Source organism: Haliaeetus leucocephalus, unplaced genomic scaffold, assembly GCF_000737465.1.
Source record: "Haliaeetus leucocephalus isolate CR32 unplaced genomic scaffold, Haliaeetus_leucocephalus-4.0 Scaffold228, whole genome shotgun sequence".
Taxonomy (NCBI): Eukaryota; Metazoa; Chordata; class Aves; order Accipitriformes; family Accipitridae; genus Haliaeetus; species Haliaeetus leucocephalus.
Window position 1 is genome coordinate 20,617,647 of NW_010972664.1, and position 16,395 is coordinate 20,634,041.

Here is a 16,395-nt window from a genome sequence, read left to right on the forward strand (position 1 = left end):
GAGACCACATGGGCATCTGCCTCATTGTTTTAAAAGACACAGAAAAGTTAGGTTAGTGCTCTCATTTACATCCTTTCCCCAGATTTTCCACATGTGAAATCATCAGTATAGTCTGTAAGGTATTGACGGCAGGGGTCTCTACTACTCTCCACAGGAAACCTGAGAATGAACAGAACTAGTTTTTCTTCTGTTGATACCCATCAGCTCTGTTGTCAGAACAGGAAAGAAAACACCAGCAACAGAGCAACACCTAACATCCAACTGACCTACAAAATAAGGAATCTACACAGTTCAGGATAGCTATATAAATCTAAAAAAAACCCAAACAAACAAACAAAAAACCCCTGAGGATCAGCAAATCTAAGTTGCATGCTGACAGCACACACTACTTTTTACTGTCAGCTTGTAATAAACAACTGGAAAGCAATTCTGAGGGGCAGTCGGTAACACATTTCACAGATACAGTAAGCTTGACTACTTGTTTCTGAAGGTAATTCATTTTATAATACTAAGAGGAGTAAAACAGTATCCAGCTTCTACACTATCCAACAGAACACACACAGACTTCAGATCCAAATGCGAACAAGTCTCGGCCTCAGTTATAAAAATTTTTACACTCACTTAGCACACCTCCTTGGTGTATTTACATACATACTGGGGTAAAACCATACCTCCATCACTTCTCTCCCCTATACAGCCAACACTGACCACAGAAAAGAGAACTAGAAACTTTTTCTCCTTCTGCACCACGAGAGCTGTTCAACAAATTCTTACTACAGAATTAGCTGGCAGAGGTCTCGCATACCTGTAGAAGAGCACTGCTCTCACTGCTGACAGCTACCCCAACAAGCCATGTTTCTGAAAACACTCAATACTCCTTTCACCACAACCCTGGGACAAGCAACATTCAGCCTCAATATCATGCTATGTACCACCACCGCTCTGGCAGGCACAATACAGTCTTGTATTAAAAATACACATATGAAATAGTAATGTCTCAGAACCACTACACACCCCCCAGAGGAAGCCCACCCCAAGTATTTTGGGGCATGCTTTTTGACAATCTGCTACAGATGCCAGATGATGCTAACCCTGAGCAGCATGCATGTGAGCCTGTCTGCACCAGCTCACCCAGCAGCCTAATTCTCTTTCTGGTACCTGTCACACAACCTTCGTTACTTACAGCACAGGGTAGACATGCTGATTGAGTCCTGGGGAGGGTACCACCGCCACTGTAAAACCAATTCTCAAGTCTCTGATCTTTCCGCAGCGCTCAGCAACTTTATCCTGAGTATTACAAACAAACCTGGACCAGAATGCAACCAGATGGAGAGATTAATGGTGATTAATACAGTCACATAGCTATCCCAAAGCTTGGAGACCAATGCAAGAACAGCAAGGATTTGTCCCCCTTACTATTTTCCCCCTCAAAAGGGCACAAAAACCTTCTTTTGACCTGGTAGCCTTCCTACTGGTTCTGGGTTTTGTGAACAACTGTCCTAACACAGCCTTGGTGGTATTCAGAACAGAATTCATTAATCCAGAGATAAGGAAGATGGCAGCAATGGACAGGGATTCTCCAGCTTCTACCCTTCAAGGGGGAGATGTGACAGATCTGTTCTACAAAAGCTCCATCACATTTTAAAAAGCATGGTGGTCCTGCGTACTTTAAAACCAGTGGTTGAAATGGACACCTCACTCCACTCTTTTCCCTACTAAGACCAACTACAATCAATCATTAGTCTAGGGTCCTGCAAGATCAGAATCTCCATAAACTCCAAATACTAGCTTGTTTTAACCACTTTTTTTTTTTTTAAGTATTCCTGCAGTTGTTGTCAGTAACCAATACTATTTATTCTGACAGTCTTTATTCTGCTTTTCTTCACAACAGCTGTAGGCTATAGCTGCAGTACTGACACAATATACAAAACACACTACTGGGAATGCGGGCAGATGGGGGGAAGGGGACTAAGATATGAAAAAGCAACAGGAAAAGAGGGAAGAGGAAAATCTCAATTAAGGAGAGAGAGAAAAAGCACAGGGGCATTCACTTTCCAGCAAACAGGACCCTCTAGTTTGCCCAGGAAAACAGATGAGAGTTATCACTGTTTTACAGTTAAGAAAAATTAATCAAAAAGTTTGAAGTGGGCTCAAGCAGAAAATGGATTAAACCCAGTTAAAAAATCTCCCCATGTTTCTAGAGTCTCAATTCAATCAGTCTCTGCAACAGGTATAGAGGAAAAGTCCCCTAACTAAATAGGAAAATAAAAGTAAGTAGAAGGAAATCAAATGGGAAAACTACATGAATGGAAGGGAAGACAAAAATGTTGAGATTTTCAATGAATATATTTTGTTTCAGCAATTAATTTTACTTCTTACATTTTGCTGAGTCTTGCTGGCAGACATGCCGTAATAATATAAAATTAGTAGCCATGGTGCCCTACGAGATGACAGTAGAAATATCATATTGCTACACTTTGAGTTAAATAGTTCCAGTTTTTAGCTCAACTAATGAGCAGTAAACAGGATAACATTTGGTTTTGACTATTGCCAGCTGAAACATCAGTGAGTGCCTTTCAGCCCAGCATTACTTCCTAGTGTGCTGTCATTAGCTGTCATACCAGGGAAAGACTTTTGCAGGACAGAAGTGATTCTGAACCGCAGCTTTGTTCAAACTTCAGATCGGTTGCTTAGGACTCCAATTCACAACTGCAGCAACTGAGTACATAATGGTCCAAAATGCTTTACGCTATTATCCCACCGTATATCATCACCAAAACAATAGGGATTCAAATAAAAGAGAAAATGTCCACCGCCCCCCACCAGTTTATACTCTGCAATACTTGCATACAGGAAATCAGTGATAAGCTATATGAATGATCTAAGAACAGTAAATACTGTGGACCCCATGGGTAATATCAATGTGTAATAATTAAATCAAAGACCTTGTAATTTGCTCATTGCAGGTTTCTATGGAATAATCTAAATTGATGCTTTTCATAACTCCTCAGTTACTGTGTAGTGTTCAGCAGGTGAAGCGTTTCCCCTAAGGTGGATAATCTCTCCACAATAAATCAAGGGTATCGTTGCACAAAGCGCGTGCATGAGGAGGGAATTTCCTTCTCCACCACCCAATCTAAATGTGTTCCAGATTAATCTGGGCTGAAAAGGACAACATAAAGTTAAGATACTGAATGACTATCAACAGGTGTTTGCTAAAAATCAATTTCTTAAATTCATAGCCTCCCACTTTATCAGAAGTAGACTGCATCCTTAAAGTTAAGACAGTTGCTTGCCTCTGATGCACAGACTAGTGCAAATGGGCTATCCCCATAAGAAATTATTTTTTCCACAAATAAAATAAAAATTAACTATCCATGGAAAAAGACATCATGAAATATCAGGAAGCAATCAGCAGTATTAGTCAGAAGAACAAGCTTCCAAAACACTTTTTAAATATCAGGAAGAGCACACAGGTGTAAAATTGCTAAGGTACAAGATGTTAAACTATGAACATAAACTCTGAACTTACTGCACTAACCTTGTTTCTACCCTCCTCCCCTACTATTCAGTTCGGTGATATCTCACACATACCAGTTTCCTTTGTCAGTTTTGCGAGATTCCTTTATAAGCAGATGTTACTAAAAGTTCACAGTACTGGCCTCTGACAAATATTCAGACCGTACTGCTGTCAGCATGAATTATTTCCCATGATAACTAAAACCACATCTCCACTGAGTTCTATGGCAGTGACAGAATGTTGCTCTTGCTTAAAATACACGCGAGCACTTCAACAGAGCAGCATAAATACACATGCACAATCACAACAATTAGTCACTTTCAACTCATCACAACACACACCCAGAAGGGCATAATTCATGTTTCATAAACTTGCAGTTTGGTATTTTGATGTTTTCTATGCAGAATATAGTATGTATTTCAAAATTTGGAAAGCATCAAGATATTTTGGGTATCTTAAATGGAAAAACATACATGAATCAATTTACCCATCAATTTACCTTACATTATTACTTCATAGGTTAAAAAGTATTCATTTTTTTTCCCTGAGACACAAGAATGGCATGTGCACAGAAAGGCATGTCTGTATCTACTAACAAATGATGAAGATCTGTACCCTCATGAATGAAGGCAACTGAAGCACAGTGAAGAGCTGGCACTTCTACGACTCCTGGCAAAGATGAAGAACTCGCGAACTTAAGAGGACAGTAACTAGAAATAAAAGGACAAGCAAGAGGTTAAGCCTCAATAAAACTTGTCTGTCAGAGAAACATAAGGAAAGCTTGATCATTGCCCCTCTGGAGGGTCTACACTTGGAGAAGTAGTATAAAAGCCAGCATTGTAATACTTCCATAAAGTCATTATTAATGGATAGTCTTAATAAAATACTGACTCGAATAGTCACGCAGAACCTACTCCAACCTTAATAAAACCAAACAGCCATTCTGCAATTCAAAGGAAATAACGGAGCAGATGCTTTGCACTTTGTAACTGCCAATTAGATAAAATTAAACCCTTACCAATTAAGTACAGGTTGAGGACAGGCAAATCACAACCACAGAATAGTTGAGGTTAGAAGGGACCTCTAGAGCTCATCTAGTCCAACCCCCCCCTGCTCAAGCAGGGCCACCTACAGCCAGTTGCCCATGACCGTGTCCAGATGGCTTTTGGATATCTCCAAAGATGGAGACTCCACAGCCTCCCTGGGCAACCTGTGCCAGGGCTCAGAGATCCTCACAGTAAGAAAAGTGTTTCCTGATGTTCAGATAGAACTTCCTGTGCTTCAGTTGTGCCCATTGCTTCTGGTTCTGGCACTGGGCACCACTAAGAAGAACCTGGCTCCATCCTCTTTACACCCTCCCTTCAGGTATTTATACACATGGAGAAGTTCTTCCCTGAGCCTTCTCTACTCCAGGCTGAACAGTCCCAGCTCTCTCAGCCCTTCCTCACAGGAGAGATGCTTCTGTCCCTTCATCATCTTCACAGCCTTTCATGGGCTCTCTTCAGTATGTCCATCTCTCTTATACTAGGGAGCCCAGAAATGGACATAGGACTCCAGGTGTGGCCTCACCAGTGCTGAGAATGAAAGGATCACCTCCCTCAACCTGCTGGCAATACTTTGCCTATGTAGCCCAGGATACCACGTGCCACCTTTGCTGCAAGGGCACACTGCTGGCTCACGTTCAGCTTGATGCCACCACCCTTAGGTCCTTTTCTGTCAAGCTGCTCTCCAGCTGCATGGTCCCCAGCATGTAATGGTAAGTGGGATTGTTCCTCCGACCCTCTGGCGTTATCTGCCACTCTTCACAACATGGTCCAGTCTGCAAACGTGCTGAGGGCACACTCTGCCCCACCACCCAGATCATTAATGATAATGTTAAACAGGACTGGGACCCAGTATTGACCCCTGGGGTACAGCACTAGTTACCAGCCTCCAATTGGAATTCATGCTGCTGATAACCACCTTTCTGGTCCTTGCTGTTCAGCCAGTTTTCAATCCACCTCACTGTCTGCTTATCCAGCCCATACATCAACAGCTTGTCTATGAGGATCTTACAGGAGAGAATGTCAATGGCCTTCCTGAAGTCCAGGTAGACAATATGCACTGCTCTCCCCTCATCTACCATGCCAGTCATTTCATTGTAGAAGTTTATCAAGTTGGTCAGCATGACTTCCCCTTGGCAAATCCACACTGACCAAGGGTACAGCTTCCTTACTCCAGCCCTTCGCCCTGGTTTCTGGGACCTGGGATTCCTGAATCCCAGTTCTGCTAGTAAAGACTGAGGCAAAGGCAGCATTCAGTAGCTCAGCCTTTCCCACATCCTGCATAACCAAGTCCACCATCTCACTGAGCAACGGGCCCACATTTTCCCTCGTCTTCCTTTTGTTACCCATGTACTTACACAAGCCCTTCTTGTCATCTTTGATATCCGTAAATCATGGCTGATATATTGGTTGGTGGGTGAAAAAAGACCACCCAGTCAGACATTAAAACATGCAAACAATAATTCAACCAAAAATTCAGTACTAAACAAATCTTGTTATAAACAATAATCTGCAAGACACTGGAAATGTGGTTCTTCCTTCTTCTGGACTTTGTAATTCAGGGTGACTAACCCTTAAATACGGGTGGCAAAATGTCTGTGGTGCAACTAAACTCTTCTCATAGCTCTCAAACCTGACTCCAGCTAGATCTGACCTTCATCAAAGGTACCAAGAAACTTTCATCGGAATGTAAAGCGCAGCTGCTCTTGCGAAATAAACTCTCAGTGAAGCATAACCAAACCTAGTTTAGAAAGTTATAGCTGACTAGAAGGGCACAGCACTTCAGGCCACAAGGTTAAAAACACCACGATATCCATTTCAAAATCCATGAAAAAAAATTAAACAGAAAAAACCCAGTTATTCGAATATGACATCAGCCAGAATTCCAAAATCAATGAAAAATGAGAAAGGTCTCCATCTATATGTAGACATACTCATATCTAGACAAGACACTTCAAACGCACTTCTAAACATATCCATGATCATATTGAGGCACATAAATACTGCATGATCTCTGCTCCCCAACATCGTATCTGTAGCAATAACTGCCCCTGTGCTTTGCAGCTTGTCTGCCAGCTCAAGTTCTGTAGCCTGCTACGTTTTTTGAAACGCATACCAAATCCTCTTTGCTTGCTCCAAGGTTCCTAGCACTGTTCAGAACAGGCTACCTGTAGGAACCGATGAGAAACGCAATGCTGTATGACTTCTCCATGAACAGGGGTGTTCAGTTCTGATCCTTGAGCCTGCTGGCACGAACACAAAGCCCTGACTTGCCCCTCTCCATCCAGGAAGGCCAAAATAGTAAGCAAGGTTCTAGCATGGACAAGACTTCTTCCAAAGCAAACTACAAAGATCAGAACCCCATCCATTTTCATTCAAGGTTTTCCCCAACAGAAATACATGTGCACTGGAGTCTGACATGCTGTGCAAGCACAGAGCAAGGGAGCAACGTAGGTGCAAGCTGGTTCCCCACGTAAGGGCTGCAAGGTCATCTACCCATTTGCCTAGCAGCCTGATTGAAGCCACTAGCGTTACCAAGCTCAGAGATACCCAGAAATTCTAGACTAAAGGCCATTCTTTTTCATCTAAGCAAAACTTCTAGGTAGACAAAGACAATATCAGCAGGAAGACTGGTTACTGGTAGCCCTTATCTAGATATTAGTGAAGGAAAGCAATCTTATAAACAGAATTGAATATGTAATTGGAGTTGATAAACACTCATTATTTTCCAAACACTTATTTTTCCCTGATACGTTTTTAGATAAAAATTGTCATTATGATAACTATGCTAAAGCCTAGATTCACATGATTATTTATCAAAACAAGTTAACATTTAACAGTATAACTAAACAGTGAGAACACGCTGCCTAAATTTTCTTTTTCATGTGTTTGTATTTAAAACAATTCACCCTATATGGAACATCTGCGGGACAGCTCCTGAGAGATACTTTAATTTGATGCATGGAAAATTAATTTTTAATTTACACAAACTAACCTTCTGACTCTACCTGTTTCACAGTGCCCAGTAAGGACAAGTTTCTTATCATGCAGGATTTTCCAGAAGCCTCTGCAACCTCCTCAAGCTCACGCACAAATTCCACAGACAGCAGAACAGGTTCAGCAGCGAAAACAATTTTCAACAACTTTAAAAACCCTTATAAGTTCAAGCAGGAAATGAAGCATGAAAAGAGTTCCTGGGGACTGCATTTATGAGCTCTGTACTATGCAGACTACTATTTAGTATTTTATCTAGGCCAAAACCAAAAGCAGCAATAGGTTAGCTCTGGGAGTATCTGAAGAAGTACAGCAATCTTCATTAAGCCTTCCAAGAAAGAATTAAATTCTTTACAACTGACAAGGTAGAAAGGCCACTGTATAGCATCACCTTTTCTACGCAAGACCTTCAAGTCCTCAAGTTTTACAAGAGTCTAAACCTGCTCCTTTCACAGGCATTTCCTTCTTTTCAGCAGATTAGTTTTTCAGTAGGGCATTAAGCTAATAGTTTTTAGCATCTCTTTTATACAACACTTATAATCCTATTACCTCTTCCTATTAAAAACCCCACCAACTGCACTGCGAAATGGTGAAGTCATGGGCTATTTAAAAAAAAAACAAACAAAACAACAAACAAAAGAAACCCAACCCTCAAACACCCTTCCCACTTCTCAGGATTTCAAGCCAAATGAAGCAAGCGCATTAAACCACTCACTGCTGCTGCCACATCCCTCCTTCCTGTAGAGCAGTCACTCCAAAAAGTATGGAGAGTGCTACGCAAGCAGCAGGCACTTTTCATCCAGGAAATCCCACACCATAAAGAGACCTCTATTACCTCTCACATGCTGCAGGAAAGAGTCAGCTCAAAACTCGCAGTATGACGGGGGGAAAAAAAAAAAAAAAAAGAGCCAACACATCCCGCTTTTCCCCAGCCCTAAAAGGCTCCCCAGTGCCATCCCACACGCCACTCCCCCGGCTCTGTCCCAGCCCGGGATGGCTGACAGCCTCTCTGCTTTCCTCCTAGCACAGCAGAACCAGGCATATCTTGACAGTGCACTGTGCCAGAAGCAATACTGCACACAAATAATTACTGTAACGAACCATCCGACTGGAAACAAAGGCTCAAGACTTTGCTCCTAAAAGCAAACCACAATTCGTAGTGCAGCCCTTTTGGTATCTGCTCCATTTGGAGATTTTTAACGATAGAGATGCCGTTCTTCTTACGCAGATCAAGCTGCCCACCCTCTTGTCCATACCTGTGGAGAAGCCCAGGCACTCCCACTGTACTCCTCTCTGTTATCACCCAGACATACCTGCCGATGACAGCGACGTGTACTTTTGCAAGGGTGTTTCACCAGCCTGGCTCATGAACCAGTCTTTTCACAAAAGGTAACTTAACTATTACAAGGCTGTCCCTCACTGGTGCTTTTTCCACCACTCTGCCCCATAACACTCCTCTAGCAACCTCGCAGAATCAGCAGGATGGAACCAACGGAGGGTGTCTCTTTGCCATCTTGCCCATCTGGGGCTCTCCCAGGCTACCAGGGCAGCAGCTCCACAATGTTAGCTGTCCTTACTGAGCTCTGGTCCAGTACACAGCTGCCTGGAAAAGTTTTGCTGCCAGCCTACCTAAGCCTCCTCCCTAGCTGCTATATATTAAGCTAACAAACACACTTCCTTCAGTAGAGTTGCACCTACATTAGAGTAATTTATGAGCACGCCTATGCCAGGTAAGGGTGGGATTTTCTCGTGCTTCCAGTCAACATCACTGATAATGACAAAACACCATAGAAAGGACAAGGCCTGAGTACACACAGGCTACATGGCTAAGATGGATTGCCTTAGAGGTGGGGAGAGAAAGGATAGGTACAGCCTCGTGACAAGTGTTAATCTCCTGTAACTCAAACCTGTTTGAACTCTTTGTGCAATATGTACATTCCAAGCAGATAGGTGTTTCAAAGCCTCCCCAGTAAGCCTCCTCTATGCCACAAAGATCTTGTTTATTATTAGGACTGCACAAGAGTTGTGGGGAAAAACTTCCCTGTTTCAGACACCTAGTAGCATATAAAAAAACATTCAGGACTACCGTGTGTTTTAACTGGTCAGCCGCAAAGTCAGACCAGTCTGGATCTCGACCATCACTGTCTCACCTTCCTCTCCGCTCCAGTCCCCAAACTACACTTTCTCTGCACCAGCATCAGCTCTCACGCAAACATGGGGTTAGCCAGATCAGGAGGCAAGCAGTATTTCTAGCAGCCTTCTGTGATCCTCTGCCTACCCCTCCCACTGAAGAATGTCAGAAGACCTGGTTCTGTGATTCTATGACTACCAGCAGAAAAACAGTAGCTCAGCTTTCAGTTGAACAGGAAGGGTTATTTTAGGAAGATAACAATATACATTTCCAGCCACTAACGGATAGCATTCTACAAACTGCCTCGAACCAGACAATTTTAAAGAGGAAAGGTACGAGTTAAAAAGAAACAGACCAAGGTGCATTTGTGGGGCCTGATCAGAATAACAGCCACTGCCAGCTAAAACATTCCAGTTGTGTTGAGAATACAAACAGATGTGCTGGCTCCACATTTTGTCTTGCTATTTATTACTTGATAACTGCTTGATACTCAATGTAAAAGAGCAAAAGTACTGGCAGCTCCAACTCCCTGAATTACAAACTAAAAAAAGATAAAGAATACATAACACACCAGGAAATAACCTGGATATTTAGCTTACGTAATTTATTGTCTCCATGCGTGTGGGCATCACAGAAGAAGTGATTGCAAGAGATGTAAATGAGGAAAGGCTTGGCAGGCAAATACAATAAATCCATTTCCTACAAAAGGAACATCATGGCAGAAAAGCACTAAAAGAGGACTCTCCATACAGCTTTAACTCAAACATGCAGGACAGAGAAGAAAATAGGAGCATCTCAGAATCTCACCTATCCCTAACAGGGATGCCATTGTTCTTCCACCCAACATTACTGCAAACAAGGAACGCTATTCCTGTGTTCCAACCTGCTCTGGTTTATGATCAAAGAGCTGAACAACTTGCTCCACAAGGAACACACCGGACAAAAGCAGCAGTCCCTGTGCACTGGTATGTGTGAAGCCTATTGTCCTTTGAATGTGTTTCACTGATTTTCCAGCTGCTGGACACCCACCCAGCCACTCTCTCACCTCCCCCCTCCCCAATAGGACAGGGGGAGACAATAGGATGAAAAAGCTCACAGGTCGAGATAAAGACAGGGAGATCACTTACCAATTAGTATCACAGGCAAGACAGACTTGACTTGGGGAAAATGAATTTATTGCCAATTAAAAGTAGAGTAGGATAGCAAGACACAAAAACTACACTTCCCATCCACTCCCTTCTTCGCAGGCTCAACTTCACTCCCTCATTTCCACCTTCTCTACTCTCCAACCCACAAGAGTGCAGGGGGATGGGGAATGGGGGGTCAGTCCATAACAGCTCCTCTCTGCCACTCTTTTCTCCTCACATTTTTCCCTGCTTCAGCATGGGTCCTTCCCATGGGGTACAGTCCTTCACAAACTGCTCCAGCATGGCTCCCTTCCATGGGCCACAGTTTCTGCCAGAAAATCTGCTCCTGCATGGGCTCCTCTCCAAAGGCTGCAGTCCCCGCCAGGAGCCTGCTCTGGCATGGGCTCTCCATGGGCTGCAAAGTAGGTATTTGCTCCAGCATGGTCCTCACCACGGGCTGCAGGGTGGACATCTGCCCCGCACGAGGAGTGCCTCCTCCCCTCCTTCTTCTCTGGACCTTGGTGTTCACAGAGCTGTTTCTCACTTCCCCCCCCCTCTCTTCACCCCTCTCAGAGCTGCTGGGCAGCATTTTGCCCTTTCTTAAATACATTTCCCCCAAGGCACCACCAGCTTGGCTGGTGGACTCAGTCTTGGCCAGCAGTGGGTCCATTTTGGGGCTAGCTGGAACTGGCTGCATTCAGCACAGGTGCAGCCCCGGCCTCTTCTTACAGAGACCAGCCCTACACCAACACCACTGCTAACACCTTGCCACCTACACCCAATACAGTATTTCATTAGCTGAAGTGAAATACCAACTTAAAAGTGGTTTAAAAGATCCAGTGCATTGCTTGATATGTAGGGCTTCTTAATAACTCCTACCTATTTACTCAGAATATACATCATTTTCTGACTAGTACGCCCAGGTGACAGAGTCCTCTCCACCCTGTACCTCCAGCCACAGCATGCACACACCTGTGATCTATACCTCTGAGCTTCGTTGTCCTCTACTGATGTCCAGAATAGTAACTACTTACTTCTACTGCCTCAGATTAACCAACTGACACTTTCTGACTGTTAATCTAGACAGTCATTCTACATGGCATAAGTATCCTGCCATAGCTATGCTAATCTATCTTCAGGCAGACAAACTTGAGGCAACAATTTCACCAATCCAGAAGAAATTTCAGTTCACTTAATATAGGGCCCTAGAGGAATCTTGGCTTTAGCATTACTCTTGTTGCAGTGCTTTACATCTATCTCAGATAGTAGATATACTTTTAACATATCCAGACAATCTGGTGAGCAAGGAGCAGACATTTTTATATAGTCACATTTCACTTCTAAAACAGAGGCCCAATTCCTGGCAAACACCCAGTGCCTAAAACGTCACATTAAGATTTCTGAGATTACCAAAGGAAAAGCACGTGCTTTCTTTACTAAGCAAGTACAGAGCCTTTGCTGCAAATGACTCAACAACATTATCAAGCACAGGCCAATCGAGCAGGTGCTACTCCAATACTCCAGTACAGTTTTCAGTTTGCTAAGATGTAATGAACTCTTATTTTATGCTAGGAAATGCAATCTAACATCTCCAGGCCAAGACACACATTTATGAATGGCCTCTCTTGTTACACAGCTACAGCTGAGCCACTGACCTCACTGTAAAAGACACAGCACTGTCAGACTGAGTGCAGTCAAAGAGATGGAGCAAGGCATACAGCAAACAGCACTGGCACAGCCTGTAACTACCTAACTGCTTACCACATAAGTTGTCTTTTAAAAAAAAAAAAAATACAGCACAATTTAAAAACATCTTCCCCCCAAGGTCAGTGGAATATCCTGAAAAAGCACATGGTAAAACAGATTTCTGTGAACACAGGAATCTCATGTATAATGGAAAGCTAAGGTCATGATTCAACTCAGCAATACCCTATCCTTTTCTGGCAGCTGCTGCCTTGCTGGAGTGGATGCCAGATGTCAGAGAACTTGCCACTTCACAAAAAAACCCCAACCAAACAGAAAAAAAAAAATCAACACATTTCTGGCCAAATTCCTCACTCACCTTTCTGCTGCACAAAAAAATAACATCTGAGAGAAATACTATATTAAAACAGCGCACATTCTTACTTTAGCTTTAAGCACTTCACAATTAATTTTTTTAACCAAAGTGTCAACCACTGATAGCTAAAGCAATACAGGACAGAAGTTGAAGTAAGTGTATAGACCTGTGGCTACTTAGCACATTTATATTTTTCAGTTTACAAGTGTCTACGAACAAAATTGTAAATAAATGAAAACTAATAAAGTTGTAAACGTATTATGAATGCATAACTAAGAACAGAATCCCATTATTTGTTTCTCATGGAGGTACTTCAGCATGAGAACTGCACCAAAGACATTCCAGTTGAAGCTTCCTTAGGCATGAAGAGATTTTACTTTTTTTTTTTATTTTATTTTTACAGTCTTATCTCAGTAAGGATTACAAATTGTCAGCTCCTACTGCAAAGACAGCTATCGAGACACTGTGTAGGTGGCATGATTTTGTTAAGCTATTAAATGTACAGGAGCTTTTCAATGTTAGAGCACAGTTTACATCTACGCAGATTTTCAACCAATCTGCAGATGGATTTTTATGCAGGAGGAAAGTTTCAAACATACAATTTAAGAGCTCTAACTCACATCCTTTGGAAGTGTTATGGCCTAGAACAGCGTTTGACAGAATTCAAAACTGTTCCAACAATTCTAGTTCAACCTAGCAACAAGCAATTTTAATCAAATGCTTGTGGAAGTAATTCTAAAAACATATCCTCTGAGAATCAGGATACTATTAAACCTTTTGGACAAGCAGCGCTGTAAAATTCCAGGCAGTCGGAGATAGTGTATCACTCTTCCTCACACTCAGTTACTAATCTCTTTTCCCCATCTCACTGGATCTTGGTGGGCAGTCCAGAGAACTAAAGGTGAGATGTGACATGGACTCCTCCTCTCCTACTCCCTCAGGGTTAAAGAGCTCCCGTTCCTCTACAACCCTCCTCCTCTTCACTCAAGCAGCAGCCAGGCTTTAGCTCTTTCCAGGAACAAGAGAAGGTCAAGGGGGATTGATACTTCACTCAGAAGCAGAGTAGGGGAAAGTGGCTCCTTTCCAACCCTTCACTTCTCATTACTGTGCAGGTGTTACCCCTCCCCATCTCACTGAACTAGCTGGAAGAGTTCAGAAGTCAGCTACAGGACTGAAGACTGAGGAGGACACAAGATTAGTGCTGCAGATGCCCCAGCAACATCGGATCCAAAAAATTTGCTATTATTTATAATTGTGTACATTTAGAATCATCATGGTATCAGTTTAAAAGGATTATCTGAATTATAATGCATGACAACTTTATCCCACAATTCACTGCCTGACGAATAAATATTACCCAGTTGTTGCTCCCAGCAGCAGCACTGCATATATGCTAAAAAAAAAAATATTTAAAGACACCAAGATGACATAATCATAGCTGTAAGGCATGTTACTTGTAGGTATGCTAAAGCACTTCCAACAGAAGAAAGAAAAGCACAGAGACACAATACTTATAAAAACCCCTAGATATGTCAAAAACTATAAAGAAAAAAGTGATGGAAGCTCTCTCCCATTGTTTTACAGTATTTTCAAGGTCCCATTTATACACAGTGCAAAAACCACAGCCTCTGAAGCAAAAAAACAGCTAGCCCAGTTGCACACCTGCTGGGTGTCTTTTGGACTAAGTATTTGCCTAAACAAGTAGGTTTTTAACAGAACTCTTTCATCAAAGCAGGCAGGCATTTGACCAGGCTTCAGAATCCCCAGACATACCACCTTCAAACTAGCAAAACACAAATTCACCAAACTCATTCATGCAACTTAGATTTAGGATCATATAATAAAAAACAGAAATCAAGCACCCCTCAACTTCTCTTTTAAATTATATGTAGGAAAAAAATAGAAGAACATGGCAACTCAAACCAGAGCAAAAAAGAAAAACGCAAGCCTTCCTAAGCTGAAGTAACCAACTTCTTACTTCTAACTGAAAATTATTTGTGAAAATGAAATACAGCTGTTACAAAAATGACAAGGAAATAACTACACAAATCAAGAACAAGATAGATCACACATAAAGCATTTATCAAGAAAACTCATTTACAGTATCTTGGATGAAAGGTGATATAATTCAGTGTTAAAGAAAGGTTCATGAAACATTATCAAAGTTGAATAGTGACAGAGACTAATACGAAACCCCAAAGCTGTGCTTTTCAGTATTCTAAATTTAATCAGAGTATTGGTAATTAACAACAGAAGACTTACAGAGTCCTCACTGAGTTGCAAAGAAAAAAAAAATCTTTAGAGAAATAACATCTCACATAACTACCAACCTTACTGATAAAAAGTGTAAATATTTATAGAGAATGTGAGCAGATCCTAAAGTTTATTTCTTTGTTTGGTTTTTTGTGTTGTTTTTTTTTAAATGTTAGCCATCTCAAAGACATCAAACTTTCACCTTCCTTTTCTCTAAAACCCTCTGTTGAAAACCGAGCCCTTCTAAACCAACTCCGATGTCCTTTGGGAACTTCTTTAGCTGCTAAGTAAAAGGGTGGAAAGAATGTTAAATCCACAAGAGATCCTCCCTGTTAACTCTTTGAGACAAGCACATATAAGTAAGGTATTCCCCCTTTTGATTATTGCTACCATAGTGCTGTGAAAGTCTTAAGTCCTATCAGAGCTATACTTTAAAGGCATTTGTATTATGACTCAGAAACCAAACCTGCTCAAACACTCTCACTAGTAGCCCCATTTCTGCTTCCCCTCAAGACCTGCAAACACATTTCCATCATCATCACCTGCAGCACTGTCATCAAATGAGGGCCCTCATGAACCTGTGCAAGTCCCCTCTCAAGCCCTCTGATCACTATTCTCTTCCAAAATAACACCTAGAGCAACGAGTGAAGAAGTTTATGTCTCATCAGTGAGAAAATTATAGTGAACAGAATCACTTGCCTGTGCTCCAGGTGTCTCCATGTGTGAAATGGAGAAAATAATACCAAGTACTGAATTTACTTTGCCACAAAACTGTTAAAAAGCTTTCGTTAAGTGAAAACACCAGTGCTCTACATCTGGCCTCCTGACTTCGGATCTCTGAGCCCGACAGAGTAAGTACTTCCACCTGGTATGTAATTTCTAGATAGGGCACTGTTCCCACTTAGTAACCCTACAATGAAATTACGTACCGGCAGGCTTATCTGCAGGATCGCAACCTCAGGTCCTGCCTTCGATGTTCACAAGCGATGACTGCAGAGGGATTCCCTGCATACACAGTGGACTGCCTATGAAGCGATGAGCTGCAGAAATCGAGCCAAATTCTCCTCCACCTACCAGATGCTCAAAAGTACGAGGCACAATTAATCACACACGCACCCCCCTCCGTTCTTTCGCTAAGGGTTTAAAACTGAAACACCGTCCGGGAATTCGTTATCCCCACCACCCACTCCCACCTCCTCACCCCTCTCACCACAGTTTAACGCGGCCCCGACCCCCCCAGCTCCCGCACCTCTCTCCGCCCGTTGGCG

The 16,395-nt window shown here is 42.3% G+C and overlaps 1 protein-coding gene across 1 annotated transcript in view; it reads right to left on the reverse strand.

Annotated features, from left to right (window-relative positions):
* Positions 1-16,117, reverse strand: part of B4GALT4 (UDP-Gal:betaGlcNAc beta 1,4- galactosyltransferase, polypeptide 4) — a 31,107-nt gene extending 14,990 nt beyond the window's left edge. The window contains exon 1 of the mRNA XM_010567441.1: positions 16,057-16,117. The gene's annotated coding sequence lies outside the window, so the exon portion shown is untranslated. The remainder of the gene's footprint in view (positions 1-16,056) is intronic.
* Positions 16,118-16,395: the final 278 nt, after the last annotated feature.